The sequence below is a fragment of the Lactuca serriola genome, chromosome 1 (assembly GCF_051521515.1).
Source record: "Lactuca serriola cultivar US96UC23 chromosome 1, Lser_US96UC23_V15, whole genome shotgun sequence".
Taxonomy (NCBI): domain Eukaryota; kingdom Viridiplantae; phylum Streptophyta; class Magnoliopsida; order Asterales; family Asteraceae; genus Lactuca; species Lactuca serriola.
The window spans coordinates 174,978,808-175,003,582 of NC_136408.1; positions in this window are offsets into that span (position 1 = coordinate 174,978,808).

The window sequence follows — 24,775 nt, forward strand, 5'->3', positions numbered from 1 at the left end:
CTTGAGCAACCAATCTTTGGTAAACCTTAGATTGTCCTCGACAATTGTTTAATCCTTTTAGTCATATCCAGTTCTAAACCTTTTCCCTTCTTAATGCCCCAGGCATTTGGAAAATTTTAGAACGGATGATTATAGCACATGTAATCAATCCTATATCCGAAGCATATGGGACACGATTCATGATGTCTCACATAAAGACTAAACTAGTCTTTTGCTATAATATATCCATTTCAATTTGCCAAGTTCTCATAATTCAGATTATGAAAAGGGATGCCGTAATCATAATCGAATTTTAGAACACAAATAATGGACCCATATACAGAATTTCCTTATGTTGAGCCATTCCAACATGAAATTCATATATATATCCTTGACTAAATGATTAAAACCTCACGATCTAAGCTTATAGATTTGAGATGAAGTATAATTTCCTCTCCCTTAATTATAGCAAAACAACTCTTTCCCAGTTGGAACTTTTGTTTTCTATAATTAACATTGCTAACTTGCAATACTTATCATAATTATCATGCTCCCACTAACATGATGATTATTAGCATAACACTTATGCTCCCACTAGCTTTGACATGTACTCAGAAATCAGCTGGACTTCTAGAAATCAATACTTCATTAACTTTCTTACCAAAGTTCAGATTTCTGATACTAGATTGTTTTGATAAGACTTTATCAAAATCATACACCTTCCCTTAGATAGCACACTTGTGAGTCTAAACAATTATGAAGAGGTATGCCGTAATCATAATGGTTAGACCTTTTTGCCATTTCTCACAAGTCCATGTTAGTGTGCCGGTTAACCACACGCGCTCCACTAACGACTTTGAGAATGCAAATATCACAAATGCTATCTAGCTAAAATCTACTTAGTGAAAGTGTTTCCTCACCATCATTTTCATGAATCGGAGAGAAACCTTATGACACTTAGATTTACTGGTGTATGTGTTCTTATCCATGTGAATTGTCAAAATCATAGTCACAAGACAAGGATAATGACAAATCCAAACTCATATGGATTGAACTCAATCTTAACTTCTTGCCACCTGGCAGCTCAAGGGCCTGCCATTGCTTCCAAGTTGTTATGCAACAAACTGAGAACTCTAAGAACTCATATGTAAAGCCAACTTTAACTGGAATGGGCACAGATATGTCAACACGATAGGTTATAAACCTCAAGTTGTGTGCTAGTGAAGAACTTCAGGTTTTATTCTTGATTAGTTCTTGAGACTTTCAAGACCTTTAAGACTCCCACTGTCCTCTTGACCTATAAGACTCCCTTGTCAAACATCCAAGAGACAGTGTGGATTCTAATCAAGACAAACACTTCGCACAATTGGCCTAAGTTGGTCTTTATTTTATCCAAAACATCACAACTTACCAATTTCAAATGTACAAGAGTAGAAAACTTTTACTCTTACATTTGACAAGTGTTTTAAACCTTCTTTAAGACATGTCACTCAAAATACAATCTTAGAGTATGACTCTAAGACTTGTAGTGGAACGAGGTATGACTCATCTTCTTGATTTAACCATTTCAACAATTCAAGATCCCTCTTCTTAGTCATAAGAATGCACTAAGATTTCCTTAGAGAACTAATTTTGATATGGTTTCTTAATCATTAAGATGATCACAAAAGCTGATACTAAAGTACTCTCCCATCTTTTCAGATTTGAGAAACTTTTATCCTTCTGCCTAATTTGATTCTTCTTATTCGCTCTGCCATACATTGAAACCTTTTCCAATGTCTCAGAGTTACACTTAAGCTTGTAAGTATAATCATATTTACTGAACTTAAGTAAATCATGACGAATGGTCTTATCAAACTTTTGTGGTGGACTTGACCAGTGCACAAGACTATGTACTCGATCCCTTAGTCCATTACTTGACTCACACATCCATATGAATAAGTAATTAGTCTTAATTTTCCAAAACTTGAAAGTTCTCATTCATCATGCTATACAACTTGCATGATTCCAAGTTCCGGTCCAATTGAAACTTGGGTGATGAGAATCTTTCCTTATTTGGTAAATTTTGACATTACCACAAATGAAAGAATCAATTTCATATTTCCACTCTTGCTCTTAATGGAATTATATAAGCAACAATTTTTCCTCAAATGCCATTGTAAGGATATTTTAAAATAAATAAAATAAAAAATTTTTCTTTTATTTTAAAACTTTGCGGAAAAAAACTTATCCTTACAACCCATATGAAAACTTGTTGTTATTTATTCCTTAAGCAATATCTCATAACTCCTAAGAAGTAGCTCAAGAATCCGATCTTCAAACTATGCGATAGAAATCCATCTACGCCATCAGATTCAGCATATTCTTTCTTTAAGTTTCTTCACTTTTCTTTCATTCTTAAAACATCACCATGTGACCCAGTCACATCATGTATCAAGAATCTCAGAATAGAAACTTAACAGAGTTAGATAGTGGAATTTACCTGAAGTAGAGTCAAACTTATTGACTTTAACATCCTTAGGTAAATTTTGGCAGCTTCGCAACCAATGCCCCTTTCTTTGGCAATACAAACATATGGACCCTTTGATAATGGTACACAGGACTATCACAGACTTAGCTTTTCTCTTTACCATTTGGTCAACCGAGTTGACTATGGCCAATCCCTTTCCATTGGGAAGAGAATGCTTTTCTGGATTTCCTGTGTCACTATTGTCAATGTCCATAAAGTTTTTAGGAAGTTGATCTTAGCAAACAGATAAGATCATTATGGGTCTTGTCATAGTCTGTTTCATAGGTGTCCTAAAGGAACTCACTATGTGACTTAGAAAGTGATTGAACCACCAACTTTCTCAAGACGTTGACACCCAACTCTCCCGGCTTGTCAATATGTGACTACATCTCCAAGATGTGATCACACCTAGACCTTGCCTTGCCAATAGGGCTTGAGTGACCTTAAACTTTTCAAGAACTTGTGGGTTTAGGAGAATAATTTGAAGAGGTGAAGAAGTATGATATCCATGGGACATCATCTTCATTAGGAAAGCTTGTTTCAAGAGATTTTGGAAGATCATAAATGTCTAAACCAGACATCTTTTGGGAGATATTCAAGATAGTTGATCTTAAGTCCTTAATATGACACCCAATATGAAATATTAAGGCTAGGACCCAACAAACTATTTTATAACTTAGAAGAGGTATGCCGTAATCCAAGCTATAAAATATTTGAAGGTAGGTGAATGACGATTCACCAATTTCCACCAAGATAAACGAAATGTATTATTAGGTTTTAATTGGTTTTGAAACTCCTAGATCTTTGAGATTCATTGAACTTTTCAAAGGCATGTTTCAATCTCGAGTGTGCCCTCCAAGTTTTGTGACTGGGATGCCGAGGATCACAAAACGAGGTGTGAAGTAACCATGCAAATCACTTGGTACCCTTAATAAATTACCCCTCAATCGATGTGCCGGTTAACCACACACGCTCCATCGATACTATAATAAATATTAAGTCACCCTTTACCTACCTTGTTAAGTCCAAGTTAGTGTGCCGGTTAACCACACACGCTCCACTAACGACTTAAACAAAGTGCAAAGTGTAATTTCATGGATTAGCACCTTATTCGCATTTTTCCTAAGTAACTAAGATTGGGTATTATTAAGAGTTTAGTTACTTAGTAGTATCATTAATACTTTTAATGAAGGGAGAATTCTAGTCTTGTCAAACCCGTTCGGCTAACGACCCTCCACCAGTCAAGCAAGCGGTGGGTGAGAGTGGACACCCATTAAGTTGCCATTTTATAGGCAACAACCTTATACCCACCTTATAGACCGGCTTCGTGAATGAGGCGTACTAGCGGTAAGACTGACTTTACTCTTATACATATATATATATTATTAACTTATAATATTATAAAGTATAAGGGTTGAATTTTAACTTTTAAAATTCTAAGGGCTAACTTGGAATTAAAGTATTCATACTTGAAAACTTTTCAAATTCCAAAACTTGAGGGCAAGTTTTGAAACTATTCAAAACTAATTAATTCCATAACTTATGTGTTTAAAGTAGTTTTAATCCAAAAACTCTTCAAGTTCCATAACTTGAGGACAAGTTATGGAAGACTTTAAACTAATAAAAGAACTAACTTTTTCTTTATTTTATAACTTATGGATTTAATGATGGTTACATATTTTTCTTTAATGAAGTGACTCTTGAACTTCCATAACTTGAGGACAAGTTATGGAGTCATAAAAAGTTATTCAATGACACAAGACTCTTCATTTTGTAACCATTGCCAACTATTATGAGTTTTATGAGTCTTTAATGTGACTCTTCATGTAACTTGAGGAAAAGTTACACAAACACATTTTATACTCAACTCTTAGATTAAAATGGATTGAAAACAACTATTTCACTCAACATTTCTATTAATCTAAGCAACTCATAAGAACAAGACAAAACAAGTTTGACAATTATCTTTGAAAATGAATCTATTGACAATTATCTTTGAAAATGGATTAGCATGAACATTACCACATCAAAAACAAGTTTATAAGATCAAAAACAACTTAGGGTAATGTTCCTAGTCCATTTCTAGCCAAAAAACTCGAAAATATGCTGTCTGGGGGTCCAACTCGTCGAGTGCATGAACAAACTCGGCGAGTTGGATCGAATTCATCACTTTTTAGGCATGGACTCGTCGAGTCTCCTGATGGACTCGCCGAGTCTGATGGCCAGACAGCACCAGATTCGTTTTTTCAGCTTCTATTGCAGGTATAACAAGAAAACAAGCCTAGGCTCTGATACCACTGTTGGGTTATGAGCATTCTAACACTCCTAAGTGTACATGCAACCCTAAATACCTTGGATCTATGTTTTCTCTATTATACATGCAAATAAGAACTTCCAAGGTATTATCCTAATCTAGCATACAAAACAATAACTATAGCAAGATAGAATACATACCTCTTTGGTGTAGAAAGTCTTCATGAAGCTTGAGTGCCAAGTGCCCCAAGTGTGACACCTCAAATGGTTCACACAACACCAAATACACATGGATTAACTTGAGAGAATTCTACACTTCATGAAAATCGGCTAGCCCTTTGTTACTCTCTCTAGTGGCCGATTTTTCCCAAGAATGTGATCTTTATATAGTGTTACAATTAGGGTAAACCCTAATTGTCATGACTTTCCATTTCCTTGGATCCATGGGTTCAAATACACCATGGAGCATCCATGGACCATCCTATGAGTTTTAGCCCAACTTGATTATCCATGGAGCATTAGCCCACTATACAAGTATGGATGATTTACACAATCAACCCATATATTTAATTAGTCTTCTTTTGATCACTTAATTAATCCTAGATTAATTCTTGATCAATACTAATTAAATAATCTCATTATTCTTATTATTAATATACTAGAACTTATAATATATTAATAACCATAAGTGTCTTATTTCTCTCATTTAGTCTATCCAAGTGCATGATGCCATGCAACCCAAATGGACCATGCCGGGTCGGGTCAAGTCTTACCAATTATAGTTATGGACTTAGACATTAATCCAACAGTCTCCCACTTGGATAAGTCTAAAACTATTATTGCGTATGACTTCAGGAACCAACTGGCAATCGTAGCTCTCAAAAGCTTCTGTCGAACTCTGACCTTGTCGATGAACTCTGACCTTTGTCAGTGACTTGTCCATTAGATAAGGGATCATATATTCCTCCATTCTAGATATCATATGGACTGAGACATGGATTATAATCATTCTCTCTGTCCATTTGTTGTTTCCCGATTTCCGATTTATGACGACTGACTAATTGAACAAATCAAATCAGTCCTGGCCCGGCCGAGCACTTCCATTTGTCATCATCAAATCATCGAGGGGCCCACAGATATCACTTTTATCCCGAAGGTAAAAGGAATGGATAAACTTCGACTCATATGGCTTGTTCTACTACTTGTTGAATCATACACAAAAGCACGTTTTATAGCACCGAGTTACCAAATGCGGTTTCGTGCAATCAATGTACTATCATCTCATAGTAACAACTCATATCTCTAGGTTTGAAGAATATAAGATATTATCGTCTCATGATCACTCGTGATAAAATCCATGAAGTGATTCCAATGAGCGCGGGTTGAATCCAATACTCAGAACTTATGAGCACTCATGATTGTTGTAGCCTTGTCCAACACCTTAGACCTCCACAACCCATCATGACAGTCTTAATTCATATCTACTTCCAACATATGACCGACTGTGGATAGTTTGAATAACTTAGTCATTCCAGAAGAATAACCCAATTTATTCGGGAAGTCAAAACATGCAAAGTGAAACACAATAATAATTGAATCCAATATGGTCTCAGAACTTATGAATATAAATAAAACACCTTTTATTTATCACCATATGATTACACATTATTCATTGTATACTGTTTCAGCTATCAACTTTATTCTTGAATTTAAAACAATAGTTGTCCCATGCTCCAAGCATGTACACTATGTTTTTCTCAAACACTAGTCATGCCATACACCAAGTATGCATACTATGTTTGTCTATGATCTTTACTTTGTGAACTAGATCAATTGAACATTACTTCAATGATTCTCTTTTCACACTCCCAAATCCTTACTGCAAATGCAAGAATTCCAAATTCATGCCATTTACTGAAATCTGTTAGATTCTAAACTTATATGCATTGATCCTCTCGTAATGATTATGCACAAAGTCATAAAGACTTGGCAACAATCATTACAGAGTATTCCAAAGGAGATCAACTCCTTGGAAATATCCTTCTTGCATTAAGTTTCCTTAATCTTACACAGATTGAAAATTCGAACTTTGAAACATTTCCAGATTCCATTTTGACTATCACTTCTGAACAAGAGTTGCCTCCTTACAGATTATGTCAATATGGTCCTTCCACAATTATCACTATACTTCCAATTGTCCTTGAGCAACCAATCTTTGGTAAACCTTAGATTGTCCTCGACAATTGTTTAATCCTTTTAGTCATATCCAGTTCTAAACCTTTTCCCTTCTTAATGCCCCAGGCATTTGGAAAATTTTAGAACGGATGATTATAGCACATGTAATCAATCCTATATCCGAAGCATATGGGACACGATTCATGATGTCTCACATAAAGACTAAACTAGTCTTTTGCTATAATATATCCATTTCAATTTGCCAAGTTCTCATAATTCAGATTATGAAAAGGGATGCCGTAATCATAATCGAATTTTAGAACACAAATAATGGACCCATATACAGAATTTCCTTATGTTGAGCCATTCCAACATGAAATTCATATATATATCCTTGACTAAATGATTAAAACCTCACGATCTAAGCTTATAGATTTGAGATGAAGTATAATTTCCTCTCCCTTAATTATAGCAAAACAACTCTTTCCCAGTTGGAACTTTTGTTTTCTATAATTAACATTGCTAACTTGCAATACTTATCATAATTATCATGCTCCCACTAACATGATGATTATTAGCATAACACTTATGCTCCCACTAGCTTTGACATGTACTCAGAAATCAGCTGGACTTCTAGAAATCAATACTTCATTAACTTTCTTACCAAAGTTCAGATTTCTGATACTAGATTGTTTTGATAAGACTTTATCAAAATCATACACCTTCCCTTAGATAGCACACTTGTGAGTCTAAACAATTATGAAGAGGTATGCCGTAATCATAATGGTTAGACCTTTTTGCCATTTCTCACAAGTCCATGTTAGTGTGCCGGTTAACCACACGCGCTCCACTAACGACTTTGAGAATGCAAATATCACAAATGCTATCTAGCTAAAATCTACTTAGTGAAAGTGTTTCCTCACCATCATTTTCATGAATCGGAGAGAAACCTTATGACACTTAGATTTACTGGTGTATGTGTTCTTATCCATGTGAATTGTCAAAATCATAGTCACAAGACAAGGATAATGACAAATCCAAACTCATATGGATTGAACTCAATCTTAACTTCTTGCCACCTGGCAGCTCAAGGGCCTGCCATTGCTTCCAAGTTGTTATGCAACAAACTGAGAACTCTAAGAACTCATATGTAAAGCCAACTTTAACTGGAATGGGCACAGATATGTCAACACGATAGGTTATAAACCTCAAGTTGTGTGCTAGTGAAGAACTTCAGGTTTTATTCTTGATTAGTTCTTGAGACTTTCAAGACCTTTAAGACTCCCACTGTCCTCTTGACCTATAAGACTCCCTTGTCAAACATCCAAGAGACAGTGTGGATTCTAATCAAGACAAACACTTCGCACAATTGGCCTAAGTTGGTCTTTATTTTATCCAAAACATCACAACTTACCAATTTCAAATGTACAAGAGTAGAAAACTTTTACTCTTACATTTGACAAGTGTTTTAAACCTTCTTTAAGACATGTCACTCAAAATACAATCTTAGAGTATGACTCTAAGACTTGTAGTGGAACGAGGTATGACTCATCTTCTTGATTTAACCATTTCAACAATTCAAGATCCCTCTTCTTAGTCATAAGAATGCACTAAGATTTCCTTAGAGAACTAATTTTGATATGGTTTCTTAATCATTAAGATGATCACAAAAGCTGATACTAAAGTACTCTCCCATCTTTTCAGATTTGAGAAACTTTTATCCTTCTGCCTAATTTGATTCTTCTTATTCGCTCTGCCATACATTGAAACCTTTTCCAATGTCTCAGAGTTACACTTAAGCTTGTAAGTATAATCATATTTACTGAACTTAAGTAAATCATGACGAATGGTCTTATCAAACTTTTGTGGTGGACTTGACCAGTGCACAAGACTATGTACTCGATCCCTTAGTCCATTACTTGACTCACACATCCATATGAATAAGTAATTAGTCTTAATTTTCCAAAACTTGAAAGTTCTCATTCATCATGCTATACAACTTGCATGATTCCAAGTTCCGGTCCAATTGAAACTTGGGTGATGAGAATCTTTCCTTATTTGGTAAATTTTGACATTACCACAAATGAAAGAATCAATTTCATATTTCCACTCTTGCTCTTAATGGAATTATATAAGCAACAATTTTTCCTCAAATGCCATTGTAAGGATATTTTAAAATAAATAAAATAAAAAATTTTTCTTTTATTTTAAAACTTTGCGGAAAAAAACTTATCCTTACAACCCATATGAAAACTTGTTGTTATTTATTCCTTAAGCAATATCTCATAACTCCTAAGAAGTAGCTCAAGAATCCGATCTTCAAACTATGCGATAGAAATCCATCTACGCCATCAGATTCAGCATATTCTTTCTTTAAGTTTCTTCACTTTTCTTTCATTCTTAAAACATCACCATGTGACCCAGTCACATCATGTATCAAGAATCTCAGAATAGAAACTTAACAGAGTTAGATAGTGGAATTTACCTGAAGTAGAGTCAAACTTATTGACTTTAACATCCTTAGGTAAATTTTGGCAGCTTCGCAACCAATGCCCCTTTCTTTGGCAATACAAACATATGGACCCTTTGATAATGGTACACAGGACTATCACAGACTTAGCTTTTCTCTTTACCATTTGGTCAACCGAGTTGACTATGGCCAATCCCTTTCCATTGGGAAGAGAATGCTTTTCTGGATTTCCTGTGTCACTATTGTCAATGTCCATAAAGTTTTTAGGAAGTTGATCTTAGCAAACAGATAAGATCATTATGGGTCTTGTCATAGTCTGTTTCATAGGTGTCCTAAAGGAACTCACTATGTGACTTAGAAAGTGATTGAACCACCAACTTTCTCAAGACGTTGACACCCAACTCTCCCGGCTTGTCAATATGTGACTACATCTCCAAGATGTGATCACACCTAGACCTTGCCTTGCCAATAGGGCTTGAGTGACCTTAAACTTTTCAAGAACTTGTGGGTTTAGGAGAATAATTTGAAGAGGTGAAGAAGTATGATATCCATGGGACATCATCTTCATTAGGAAAGCTTGTTTCAAGAGATTTTGGAAGATCATAAATGTCTAAACCAGACATCTTTTGGGAGATATTCAAGATAGTTGATCTTAAGTCCTTAATATGACACCCAATATGAAATATTAAGGCTAGGACCCAACAAACTATTTTATAACTTAGAAGAGGTATGCCGTAATCCAAGCTATAAAATATTTGAAGGTAGGTGAATGACGATTCACGCAGGGCCGCCAATAATCAGGAGGAAGATCTCTATACATCTTCGTTGCCCTGGGATGGATGGAAAATATGGACTTGTGCATGTCCTCCATTAGGATCTGGCGCACACCACATGTATACGGAACACACACTTTGCAGTGTAGTGTCAACGGCTCATGGCTATCATAGTCGAAAAAGGAAATCTAGCCCACGATACGCTCACTCTTCCGGTATTCCTCCTTCATATCCTCCTGCTGGGCCTCCCGGATCTTCTCCAGAAGCGGAGTCACTACTGTCATCCTCAAACAAATATCTCTAATCGGGGCTACAAATGCCTTGCGGATAAGTGCAACCGCTACAACATTGGGCTTCCCCGGGTGGTAGAGGATCTCACAATCATAATCCTTCACCACATCTAGCCACCGACGCTGCCTCATGTTCAGATTTGGCTGATCCATGAGGTACCTCAAGCTCTTGTGGCTAGTGTAAATGGTACAACGAACCCCAATGAGGTAGTGTTGCCAAATATTGTGTAACATCCCCCTCTGGCACGTATCACAATATTGTCCGCTTTGGGCCACTCGGCACGAGGACTTCCCAGGGGGTCACCCATCCTGGTACTACTCCCGCCCGAGCACGCTTAACTGCAGAGTTCTTATGGGATCTGCTGCCCTCACGGCTTTAAAACGCGTTGTGATAAGGAAGGTATCCACACCCCTTTATAAGGAAATGTTTCGTTCTCCTTCCCGGCCGATGTGGGATCAGATCTAACCCACTTTAGTTGTAACAGCCCGGAATTTCAGGTATTTCTCTAAATTATTTTTGGGGCACATTTAGGAGGGGACTCGGCGAGTTGGTGCATGACTCGCCGAGTAGGGCCATGGTCTTGGTCGCAGATGCGCGACTGGACTCGACGAGTCCAATAAGGGACTCGACGAGTCGACGCTGTTCAGCTGAACCCTAGCCGTTTCGATTCTGGATCGTATATAATGTCTTTAGGGCCGTCATGTCTCGTCTTTTGGCCGATTGAAGATAACCTAAACGGCTGTGGGCATCTGAAGCAAGGGTGAAGGCTAGTGGAAGCTTAAAGAGGTTGTTAGGCAAGGAGAGGCAAGGTGGTGATCAAAGGAGGATCAAGGGGTTGAGCTCTGAAGGTTGGGGACGCAGGGATCACGTTTTCCAGGTAATCCTCGGACCATTTCTGTAGTTTTGGTGTTGTACACGAATCTAGGGTTTAGGAAAACCCATTTAAGGATTTGATAGATTATAGAGTTGTTACAAGTGTTTAAATCCCAGTAATAGTATATGTAAAGGTCCAGGAAGTCCCATATCTATATATTTCGGAATCATGCGAAATACAGGAGGCAGCGGATTGGCTGCATGGCGAGGACTCGCCGAGTCCAATGATCAGACTCGGCGAGTAGCTTGAAGATTCACTAGGACTCGCCGAGTTGTTCTTCAGACTCGGCGAGTAGCTTGAAGACCTGTTGGAGCTCGTCGAGTTGTTCTTCAGACTCGGCGAGTAGCTTGAAGATCTACAGGAACTCGTCGAGTCGTTCTTCAGACTCGGCGAGTAGTGTCAGGGTGTCTATACTCGTCGAGTTACCCTTTAGACTCGACGAGTCCGGTCAAGGTTGACCGTTGACCTGTATATGACTTAGTAGGGTCAGTTGTCTTGTTTGATAAGATCATTAATAAAGGTATGTGGTATTATAGGGAACCTGCGGATTAGCGGATCGAGTGCGAGTAGCTCGAAGGGTTTATAGCTTGCATACTACGAGGTGAGTCTTCTCACTATACTTCACCCGGAAGGGTTTGACTGTGAGACCGGAAGGTCGTATTTGTTATATCTATGCTATGTCTAGAGAGGTAGATGCTTTATGTGTGATGTATGCTTATATGTGATGTATACTTATACGGGCCGGAAGGCGAGACCTTATGTGACAGAAAGAACGGTATGATGTATGACTTATGTGTTATGTGCGTTATGTTACATGTGTTATGTTTTATACTATTATGGGCCGGAAGGCAAAACACTATGGGCCGGAAGGCAATCTAGTACGGGCCGGAAGGGGATACGTTATGGGCCGGAAGGCGATTATATTACGGGCCGGAAGGCAATGTTATGTGGACTGAAAGGTCCGGGCCGGAAGGCGTATGTGGGTAAGTCGTATACTGGGGAACTCACTAAGCATTTATGCTTACTAGTTGTGGTTATGTTTTTTTTCAGGTACTAGTGATGACCGTGGGAAGGCGCCGGCGTGACACGTACACACTGCCGCTGTTGAAGATCCTGAAGATTTATTATTTATACTTTTGAAATAAACTTGGAATAAACCCTTTTGTCGAATAATGATGCTTTGTTTTAAATGAAAAATTTATTTGAAAATTGAGCTGTTACAATTGGTATCAGAGCCTTGGTTTGAGGGATTCGGGTGTACTTTTGGGTGCAACTGAACTCAGACCGGGGATTTGAGGAAAAATCTTTTTAAATAATAAGGACACAACATTTTATAAATGATAAGCGGTAAAACAAGGATGGAACGGTGTGTACGTGCAGCCAGCGTCTGAACGGTAAAGATCCCCAGAATACCTTACAATGTTATGTTATGCGCTGAATTATGAATTGTTATGCATGCTAGAAGACTAGGTATACATGAGAGGAATAGAATTGCCTGTTTTGTGATGCCTTAGTCTAGGAAGATTGCTTATATGAGATATTTGGTAGCGTGCAAGTAATTAGTGCATACTAGAAGTAGAGTACTCGTTATTCGGGATTTGGGGAGGAAGATTTGGGACGAATACTGATACGGTGTGGTCGGTAGTATTGGGCCCGTACTACCGAAGGCACCGGATCAGTGGAAGACTCAAATAAGAATCCCTGGAAATCGGAGACTGGGTAGGGCGCGTATCGAGTACAATTGTACTTGGTGGAGTCTCTGATGATTTTATGTTGTATTTCAGAGACATCATGGTTATCACACGCAATGGGGCGAGTTCGAGCGGTGCGAGTGACGAGGAAATTCGTCAGATTATTCAGGAAGAGGTAGCTGCGGCGGTCCGGGCTGAGATCCCGGAGATGTTTGGGTCTATTAAGACCACGTTGATGGAGGAGTTTGAGGAGCGGTGCGCCGCAATTTCTGAAGCTGCAGTTGCTGCCGCTACCGCAGCGGTGGCTGCTGCCAGGCCGCAAGGGGGTGATTCATTACTATTCAGGGAATTCAGCAACACGAAACCCCCTGAATTTGATGGGACGTAGGATCCGATTGCAGCTATGAGGTGGGTCGCCGACATCGAGGGGTGTTTCTATACTTGCTCATGCCCGGAGCACTTGAGGGTACGGTTCGCCTTGAACCAGCTCCGTCTGGGAGCGAAGGATTGGTGGAAGTTCGTGACAGCGAACTTCACTCAGGCAGAGATTTCGGCGGTGACATGGGAGAGGTTTACAAAGATGTTCAGGGATGAGTACGTTCCCCCGGTAGAGAGGGAGCGATTGATTCAGGAGTTCTTGACCCTTAAGCAGGGTACCGATTCCGTGGCAGTGATCACACGGAAGTTTCATGAGAGGGCAATGTTCTGCCCCGAGCTGGTATCTACGGAGCAGTCGCGAATGAGCCGCTATTTGGGTGTTTTGAAGAGGGAGATTCGGGAGTTTGTGTCAAACTCCACCTATCGTACTTTCACTGAGCTTCAGGCGAACGCCAGGAAGCGTGAGATCGAGTTAGAGACTCAAGTGAGGGAGGAGGCTGAGTCTCGGCAGGTGGATCGACGGCCGGCCCAGTCTCAGCCGGCAGCCAAGCGGACTAAGTTCGCTGATTCGAGGAGGGGAGGCTCGAAGGGTCGCACTTGCGCGAAGTGCGGCAAGAGTCACGAGGGGGCGTGTCGAGCTGGTGGTTGCTACAAGTGTGGCAAAGAGGGACATATTTCCAGGGATTGCCCTAAGGGGTTTATGGTTTGCTTTCACTGCAACCAGACAGGCCATCGGAAGGCCGAGTGCCCGCAACTTCGTCAGGGAGCTACACCTACTACCCGGACTACTGAGACCCGACCAGTGAAGGTCGAGGCCCCGAGGGCTCGCGGGAGAGCCTTTCAGCTGACTGCGGAGGAGGTCCGCCCTGCGCCCGATGTTGTGGCAGGTATGTTATCTTTCATGTATTTAATTAAAGGTCGAAATGTTATGCTTATGTTAATATATGTGTAGGTACTTTCCTTGTGAACTCTATGCCTGCTCTAGTATTATTTGATTCGGGTGCGAGTAGATCGTTTGTATCGTTAGCTTTTAGTCAGCACATCGGCATTAGTCGTGAGCCGTTAAGTCGGCCTTTGAGCGTTTCCATTGCGGCTGAGAGGGTGATTTGTGCTACGGAGGTTTTTCGGGGATGTGTGCTAGAAATCTTCGGGGTCGCATTTCCGATTGACCTAATTCCTATTGCGATGGGTGATGTCTGTGTCATTGTAGGCATGGACTGGTTGAGCCGATTCAGCGCTGTCATCGACTGCGAGCGTCAGTTGGTGACTATACGAGACCCTAGTGGGGGAGTTCTTACGGTGTACGGCGAGGGTACCCGTTCGAGATTAGTTTTTTGTTCGGCTGCTAGGGCGAGGCAATGCCTACAGCGGGGATGTAACGGTTTTGTGGCGTATGTGATGGATACGCAGGAGAGTTCCGAGAGACCGAAGACATTGAAGGAGGTTCCAGTGGTGCGCGAGTTTCCAGATGTTTTCCCCGAGGATTTGCCGGGAATACCTCCTGCGAGGCAAGTGGAGTTTGGTATCGACCTAGTTCCAGGGGCGGCGCCTATTGCGAAGGTGCCTTATCGTCTTGCACCTCCAGAGATGCAAGAATTGTCCTCGCAACTTCAAGAGTTGTTGGGAAAGGGATTTATTCGGCCGAGTAGCTCGCCGTGGGGAGCACCGATTCTGTTCGTCAAAAAGAAGGATGGTTCACACCGGATGTGTATCGATTACCGGGAGCTGAACAAGGTGACAGTTAAGAACCGCTATCCGTTACCGAGGATCGATGATCTATTTGATCAGTTGCAAGGGGCATCTTGGTTTTCCAAGATTGATTTGAGATCAGGGTACCATCAGGTGAGAGTGCGGGATGAGGACGTCCAGAAGACAGCCTTTAGGACGCGGTATGGGCATTACGAGTTCGTGGTGATGCCTTTTGGGCTCACCAATGCCCCAGCAGTGTTCATGGATCTCATGAACAGGGTATGTAGGCCGATGCTGGATCGGTCTGTGATTGTGTTCATCGACGACATTCTGGTGTATTCGCGGTCTAGGGAGCAGCATGAGGGACATTTGAGGGAGGTCCTTGAGGTACTGAGGTCGGAGAAGCTATATGCAAAATTCTCCAAATGCGACTTCTGGTTACGGGAAGTTCAATTTCTGGGGCACGTTGTAAATCAGGCAGGGATATTGGTCGATCCGGCCAAGGTGGAAGCGGTAATGAGATGGGAGGCACCGAAGTCACCTTCGGAGATCAGGAGTTTCCTTGGGTTGGCAGGGTACTATCGAAGGTTCATTAGGGACTTCTCCAAGATCGCGGTGCCACTTACCAAATTGACCCGAAAGGGTGTTACGTTTTCATGGGGACCCGAGCAGCAGACTTCCTTCGAGACACTTCGTCAGAGACTGTGCGAAGCACCAGTACTGACTCTTCCGGAAGGGATGGAGGACTTTGTCGTATATTGCGACGCATCGATTTCGGGACTGGGTGCGGTGTTGATGCAGAGGGGCCATGTGATAGCCTATGCATCGAGGCAGCTGAAGCCTCACGAAGCAAGATACCCCACGCATGACTTAGAGTTGGGGGCAGTAGTGTTCGCCCTCAAAATTTGGCGTCACTACCTGTACGGGGTTCGTTGTACCATATACACGGACCATAAGAGTTTGAAGTATTTGATGGATCAACCCAACCTAAACATGCGTCAGAGGAGATGGTTAGACGTGGTTAAGGATTATGACTGTGAGATCCTATACCACCCAGGCAAGGCTAATGTGGTAGCCGATGCATTGAGTCGTAGGGCGGAGGGTACTCCATTGCGGGACGTATGTTTGAGATTGACGGTGATGACTCCGGTGTTAGATGCTATTCGTGGGGCACAGGCCGAGGTTGTGAAGTCTGGGATGCAGAAACAGGAGCGGGTCGTCGGGTTGATTTCAGAGTTTGTTACGGATGGGCGGGAACTTCTGACATTTCGGGGTCGGATCTGGGTGCCATTTGTGGGGGGTACGCGTGTTACTTTGATGGAGGAGGCACATAGATCGAAATTCTCGATCCATCCCGGTGCCACGAAAATGTATCTGGATTTGAAAAAGGAGTACTGGTGGCCTTGCATGAAGAGAGACGTTGCCTGGTTCGTTGAGAGGTGTTTGACCTGCCGTAAAGTTAAGGCCGAGCACTAGAGACCGCACGGTAAGTTGCAACCTTTGGAGATCCCTGAGTGGAAGTGGGATCAGATCACGATGGATTTCATCACCAAATTGCCGAAGACTGCCAGGGGAGTCGATGCGATTTGGGTGATTGTGGATAGGCTAACAAAGAGTGCACACTTCCTTGCCATTAGTGAAAGTTCATCAGCAGAGAAGTTGGCAGAGTTGTACGTGAGAGAGATAGTATCTCGGCATGGGGTGCCGACCTCGATTGTTTCGGATCGCGATGTACGTTTCACTTCCAGGTTTTGGAAGAAATTTCATGAGGAGTTGGGTACTAAGCTGCATTTTAGTACCGCGTACCATCCCCAGACCGACGGTCAGAGCGAGCGGACGATTCAGACATTGGAAGACATGCTTAGAGCGTGTGTGTTAGACTTTGGGGGTAGCTGGGATGCGCATCTGCCGTTGGCTGAGTTTTCCTACAACAACAGCCATCATTCGAGCATTGGTATGCCACCTTTTGAGTTGTTGTATGGTAGGAGGTGTCGGACTCCCATTTGCTGGGGAGAAGTGGGGCAGAGAGTGATGGGTAGTACAGAGATTGTACTTCAGACGACCGAACAGATTCAGCGAGTGAGGCAGAGGTTATTGACCGCCCAGAGCCGACAGAAGAGTTATGCGGACAGACGCCGGTCCGAGCTCGAATTCCAGGTCGGCGACTTCGTTCTCCTAAAGGTTTCTCCTTGGAAAGGGGTGATCCGGTTCAGGAAGAGGGGTAAATTGGGGCCCCGGTTCATAGGTCCATTTCGGGTAATTGCAAGGGTAGGTCGGGTAGCTTATCGGTTGGAATTGCCAGCGGAGTTGAATCAGATTCACAATACTTTCCACGTGTCGCAGCTGAGGAAGTGCATAGCCGATGAGGCAGCTGTGGTTCCGTTAGAAGATATTCAGGTAGATGCGAGCCTGAATTACGCCGAGAGACCAGTAGTTATCAGGGATCGGAAGATCAAGGTTCTACGGAACAAGGAGATACCTCTGGTGTTGGTTCAGTGGCAACATCGGAAAGGATCAGAGATGACTTGGGAGCCGGAAAGAGAAATGCGGGAGCAACATCCGGAATTATTCGCAGAATGAGACTTCGAGGGCGAAGTCTAGTTCTAGTGGGGGAGAGTTGTAACAGCCCGGAATTTCAGGTATTTCTCTAAATTATTTTTGGGGCACATTTAGGAGGGGACTCGGCGAGTTGGTGCATGACTCGCCGAGTAGGGCCATGGTCTTGGTCGCAGATGCGCGACTGGACTCGACGAGTCCAATAAGGGACTCGGCGAGTCGACGCTGTTCAGCTGAACCCTAGCCGTTTCGATTCTGGATCGTATATAATGTCTTTAGGGCCGTCATGTCTCGTCTTTTGGCCGATTGAAGATAACCTAAACGGCTGTGGGCATCTGAAGCAAGGGTGAAGGCTAGTGGAAGCTTAAAGAGGTTGTTAGGCAAGGAGAGGCAAGGTGGTGATCAAAGGAGGATCAAGGGGTTGAGCTCTGAAGGTTGGGGACACAGGGATCACGTTTTCCAGGTAATCCTCGGACCATTTCTGTAGTTTTGGTGTTGTACACGAATCTAGGGTTTAGGAAAACCCATTTAAGGATTTGATAGATTATAGAGTTGTTACAAGTGTTTAAATCCCAGTAATAGTATATGTAAAGGTCCAGGAAGTCCCATATCTATATATTTCGGAATCATGCGAAATACAGGAGGCAGCGGATTGGCTGCATGGCGAGGACTCGCCGAGTCCAATGATCAGACTCGGCGAGTAGCTTGAAGATTCACTAGGACTCGCCGAGTTGTTCTTCAGACTCGGCGAGTAGCTTGAAGACCTGTTGGAACTCGTCGAGTTGTTCTTCAGACTCGGCGAGTAGCTTGAAGATCTACAGGAACTCGTCGAGTCGTTCTTCAGACTCGGCGAGTAGTGTCAGGGTGTCTATACTCGTCGAGTTACCCTTTAGACTCGACGAGTCCGGTCAAGGTTGACCGTTGACCTGTATATGACTTAGTAGGGTCAGTTGTCTTGTTTGATAAGATCATTAATAAAGGTATGTGGTATTATAGGGAACCTGCGGATTAGCGGATCGAGTGCGAGTAGCTCGAAGGGTTTATAGCTTGCATACTACGAGGTGAGTCTTCTCACTATACTTCACCCGGAAGGGTTTGACTGTGAGACCGGAAGGTCGTATTTGTTATATCTATGCTATGTCTAGAGAGGTAGATGCTTTATGTGTGATGTATGCTTATATGTGATGTATACTTATACGGGCCGGAAGGCGAGACCTTATGTGACAGAAAGAACGGTATGATGTATGACTTATGTGTTATGTGCGTTATGTTACATGTGTTATGTTTTATACTATTATGGGCCGGAAGGCAAAACACTATGGGCCGGAAGGCAATCTAGTACGGGCCGGAAGGCGATACGTTATGGGCCGGAAGGCGATTATATTACGGGCCGGAAGGCAATGTTATGTGGAATGAAAGGTCCGGGCCGGAAGGCGTATGTGGGTAAGTCGTATACTGGGGAACTCACTAAGCATTTATGCTTACTAGTTGTGGTTATGTTTTTTTTCAGGTACTAGTGATGACCGTGGGAAGGCGCCGGCGTGACACGTACACACTGCCGCTGTTGAAGATCCTGAAGATTTATTATTTATACTTTTGAAATAAACTTGGAATAAACCCTTTTGTCGAATAATGATGCTTTGTTTTAAATGAAAAATTTATTTGAAAATTGAGCTGTTACATATTGAGGGTGAAAACAACCGCCCCAACTCCAGATCGAGCGTCGGGTAGTTTGCCTCGTGAGGCTTCAGCTGCCTCGAGGCGTAGGCGATGACGTGCCCTCTCTACATCAACACTACGCCCAAACCTGATATAGACGCATCCCAGGATACTACAAAATCATCAACGCCCTCTGGCAGGGCTAAGATTGGCGCCTTGCACAACCTCTGCCTCAAAGTCTCGAACGTTTCCTGCTCCTCAGGACCCCATCGAAATACAACGGCCTTCTTCGTCAGCTGGGTAAGGGGTATTGCTATCTTGGAGAATTCCTTTATGAATCTTCGGTAATATCCTGGTAACCCGAGGAAACTCCGAATCTCAGATGGAGACTTCAGAACCTCCCATCTCATCACGGCCTCCACTTTGGCCGGTCGACCAAAATCCCGTTGTGGTTGATAAGGTTCCCCAGAAACTGCACATCGCGTAACCAAAACTCGCACTTTGAGAACTTGGCATATAAGCTCTCCCACTTCAGGGTATCCAAGTAGCCAGATCTATGCTCAATTTTTCCAACCTTCCTCTCTACTTTTGGGCCGAAGCAGTGGCCACCGCATGCTTTGTACAGAACCGAAGCATTGTGTGCAAGCGTCTGGGTAAAACTCCATATGAGGGCCTTAAAAACCGCAAGCCAAATGTCAGATTCTTCCATATCTTTGGGTGTAGATGTTTTGTGATTAACAACAGAGATCATCTTAACAAGTTCGCACCAAAGTCTGATGAAGGCATCTTCCTTGACTACTCAACAAATAAAGTTGCGTACATAGTTCTCATTAGGCGCACAAGGCTAATAGTTGAAAGCTTCGATGTCAAATCGATGACTATTACGTCCGCAACACTACTCCATCAACCGAAACCAAAGCAATCCTGGAATGTGATGTTCCTGACACTTCGGGCCCATTAAACATATTTGAAGTTAACTATGATGATCTCTTCGACCCGATAGAGACTGCTAAACTATCCGAGGTTCTTGTGTCTCCTGAAGCCCAAATACAACATGCTGAAGTATCTGGTCCTACGCTATCTGATGATGTGTCACTGAATACTTCCACCTCGCTGGTTGAGGGAAAAACTCAACTCCGAATCATACGACAACCATCGAGGTTCCAGTACTAGAAGACACAACTCCAGTCCCTCTCCGCAAAGGATTTCTACCATCAAACGTTTCTTCGGACTCGAATGATGAAAACATAAAGAATATCAACACCAGAACTGACCCAAGAGTTCTCACAATTCCAATAATCCAGGGGGAACCTTCTCAAATTCAAGAGGAACTTCCATCAGCAATCCAGGGGGAATCTCTTCCAATTGCTCAAGAAAATGTTAATCTCACTCCAACAGCCCATGATGATTCCGCAGGATGTTCTCAATTCTAGGGGGAACAGTCGTCTCCATCTGTAAAATCTTCCGATATTGAAGACATTCCCTCTACCGCAGCTGCTGATCATCTGCAACCCCATCTACACGTATGGACGAAGGACCACCCACCAGGTCAAATCATTGGCAACCCATCCGCAGGTATCCAGAATCGATCTTCCACGGATTTATCTTATCACTGTCACTACACAACATTTATGTCCTCGGTTGAGCCTCAAACGATCAAAGAAGCATTAATAGAACCAGACTGGATATCAACAATGCAAGAAAAACTAGAAGAATTCAAAAGAAATAAAGTGTGGCAACTCGTTCCAAAGCCGCAAGGTCACACTATTATTGGTACTCGATGGGTGTACAAGAACAAGTTGGATGAATCTGGTGCGGTCATCAGAAACAAGGGAAGGCTAGTTGCCAAATGATATAGTCAACTTGTAAGTATTGACTATGATGAAACGTACGCTCCGGTGGCACGAATGGAAGCCATCCAAATCTTCTTAGCATATGTAGCTCACAGGAACATCAAAGTACATCAAATGGATGTGAAAAGTGTTTTTCTCAACGGTGAATTAAAAGAGGAAGTTTATCTTCAGGAACCTCCGGGCTTTGAAAGTCTTTAATTCCCTGACTACTGCTACAAGCTTGAAAAACCAGTCTACGGTCTAAAGCAAGCCCCAAGAGCGTGGTACGAGACTCTCTCTGAATTTCTTGTCTCGTCCGGATACAAAAGAGGGGTGATTGATCCCACTTTATTTATAAAGGCAAACAGTACTCACCTTATGCTTGTACAAATATATGTGGATGATATCATCTTCGGATCAACTAATCAAGGAATGGTGGATGAATTTGCTAAGCTCATGGCCAACAAGTTTCAAATGAGCATGAATAGAAAGATAAACTTCTTTCTAGGAGTTCAAGTGAAACAAGTCCCTCAAGGGATATTCATCCACCAGGAGAAATACCTTACTGAACTACTAAAGAAATACTCAATGCACAACTATTCTTCGGCTAAGGTCCCCATGGCCTTCAGATATAAGATATCTGCTGATCCCTCCAGCGAATCAGTGGATCACAAGACTTATAGAGGTATAATCGGCTCATTGATGTATCTCACCGCAAGACGACCAGACATTGTCTTTGCAACATGGGTATGCGCAAGGTACCAGGCTGATCCAAAAATGTCACACATGACCACAACCAAGTAGATTATAAGATACTTAAAGGGCAGCAAGACTCTTGGTGTATGGTACCCCGCAGGAAATGACTTCAGCTTACAAGCATTTACTAATGCAGATCATGCTGGATGCAGATTAGATCGAAAAAGCACCTCCGGTGGATGTCAATTTCTGGGTGGAAGACTCGTCAGTTGGTCTTCAAGGAAACAAAGTTGTGTATCACTGTCTACCGCAGAAGCTGAATATGTGGCCGCGGCAAGTTGTTGTTCACAAGTCTTGTGGATGAAAACACAACTTATGGACTACAGATACAGAATGCTGAGAATACCAATTTATTGCGACTCTGAGAGTGCTATATCGATCTCCCACAATCCTATTCATCACTCTAAGACAAAGCGTATCGAACTACGGTATCACTTCATTAAAGACCACATTCTAAAAGGTAACATTGAACTAGTTTTTGTTCATACTCATGAAGAGATTGCTGATGTATTCACAAAGGTACTTGACTCTACAAAACTCAACAATTTCTTACAAATGTTAGGAATGATGAATCTGGACCCACAATTCTTTTTGAATTGATAGGTACCGCAGACCTTCCTTGGTCTTTGATTGCGGTCCTAATTGAATTTATTTATGATAGATAGTTTTGTTATATTCTATGTGTCGCAGTATATGTACCGCAGTATATTTCATGTACTGCAACCATATATCATATCTATCTCTCATTGGTCCTTATTGTTTGTTGTTACTAATTTTTGTTCAAGTGCTCTCCTCAACTCTTCTATTGCAGTCATCTAACCATCCATCCACAACACCAAAAGATCTATCCGCAATGAAGTCTCAATCCGCATCCACGTTGATTAATTTCTCATCTGCCTCATAAATTCATGAGACATTGTGTGCTATTTAATGATCATTCATTAAATAAGAAAAACATTCTCAAAAATAATTAAGAAGCATTCCTTGTGCAGCATATCACTGTCATAGTTCCATTTTGAAATAACCTTTATGTCAGACCTATTTTAGGTATGATGACAAAAAAAGGATCAGTTTTCATAATCAAAACGTCAAATCCGTTTCATCTTCCTCTTTTGTACAATAGATTAACCCCTCGCCACACATTCGTATGATGTGAGGTTATAGGGACTAACATTTCATTAAATGCAACCTATTTTGGAAAATAAAAAAAATAAAGTAAATCTTTTAGTTAAACTTTTTGTGGCCTAGATTATTTCTCCTAATCTGAATAAAAAACCAAACGTTTTTATCCGATTTACTTAGGGTAAAATAAATAATTTTTCCGCCAGTATAAAACCCTTTTTCTCTTCCCCAAGAAAGTTTTACGGTTTCTGAAATCTCTCAAGACGAACTTAATCTCTTCTTCATCTTCTTGCAAACCGTTTTCCTGCAAGTTCTTTAAACCCCTTTCTCAAAATGGTGAAATCGAACATCTGAAAGAAACATCTCAAGGCATCTGCGTCTGGACACCCAACTGGTTCAGACTCTGCTTCAAGAAACCAAATGCCAATGATTGCTTCAAGCAATTTTAGGGCAGTGTTCGACGAGGATTCTTCTTACAATGCTCCAATCAAGTTGATGATCAAGTTCCTGTCAAATCACCCATTGTTTGGTCTGTTTGATGCTTTCACTGATGTTGTACCTCTTTAAACCCTCTTCAAGTGTGCTTTTTATGCATATCTCCCACTCAACAATCTTCAAGAGGTGCATCTGAATCTGGTGAATGATTCTTTGGTTATTCTGACCAAAGAAAAATTTCTAAACGCAATCAATTTGTTAGTTCATCCTTCTACGAAGTTCTTCACACCAAGCATGGTAGACATTTGATTGACACTCTATCAGATGGGTTATCAAAAGAAGTTGAAAGGCATAGGCGAATTCAAGAAGAATTAGTTGCCTGTGGTATGGCAGTTCGTATGCCATTTTGTGATCTGCAGTTTATTTGGAAGAACCGGAGGAACTGGAAATATGGGTCTCAAGCTGTTAGAGTTGGTATGGAGCTTATTTACTGGCCATGATGTTAACTACGGTCAAATTCTGTGGGATGACTTCTTGCAGTACATCCCCAAAGAAATTCCAAAAGAAAACCCTACCGAGCTCACCTTTGCAAGATTCTGGTCTCTATGCATCTCAGATCTTCATGCGGATGCAGGAGTAAGCATGGGCAACGATGTCAACCTCTTCATCACCAGAGATATAAAAAGGTACAACCCTTCTAAAGATCAATCTATTTTTGGACCCATTAGACGACTACCAGTCCACATACTGTCCACACTTAGACTTAAAACCATTGGTGTAGCAAGTCACATCGAGGCTACGGAAGGTATTAACCCATACCTTCCTACCCCGCCTCTACCAGCCTCAACCGCAGCCATCAATCCTGGTAGTAACGTAGCTCCATCTTCCACCACTCCATCCAACATACCTTTATCACAAAGGGTCAAGAAGGTAGCCTCAGCCAACCAAGGCCCCCGCAACTTCACTAAGAAACACAGAACCCCAACAAAGAAAGATGATCCCAAACACACTGAACCATCCAAGAAAGGGAAACTCCAACAAATTGTGCCCTCGGATGACGATTCAGATGACAATCAATCTCACTCTTCCTCCATGAGTGATTATGATGATGACGCACAACGCATTGCTATATTTAAGAAAAGAAAAACCAAATCCAACGACCAAATGTGTGACCGGACTGATACCTCAGCCTCTCAAAAGGCTCCGGTAGTCCTTCGGGTGGACGCAGACCCATTCAATACAACCATCACTTTCCACTCAGACACATAAAGTGTGTCTATTTCACCCAATTGTGGAGACTGCCCCCCAAGATCACTCCCAAGGGGATGGAACT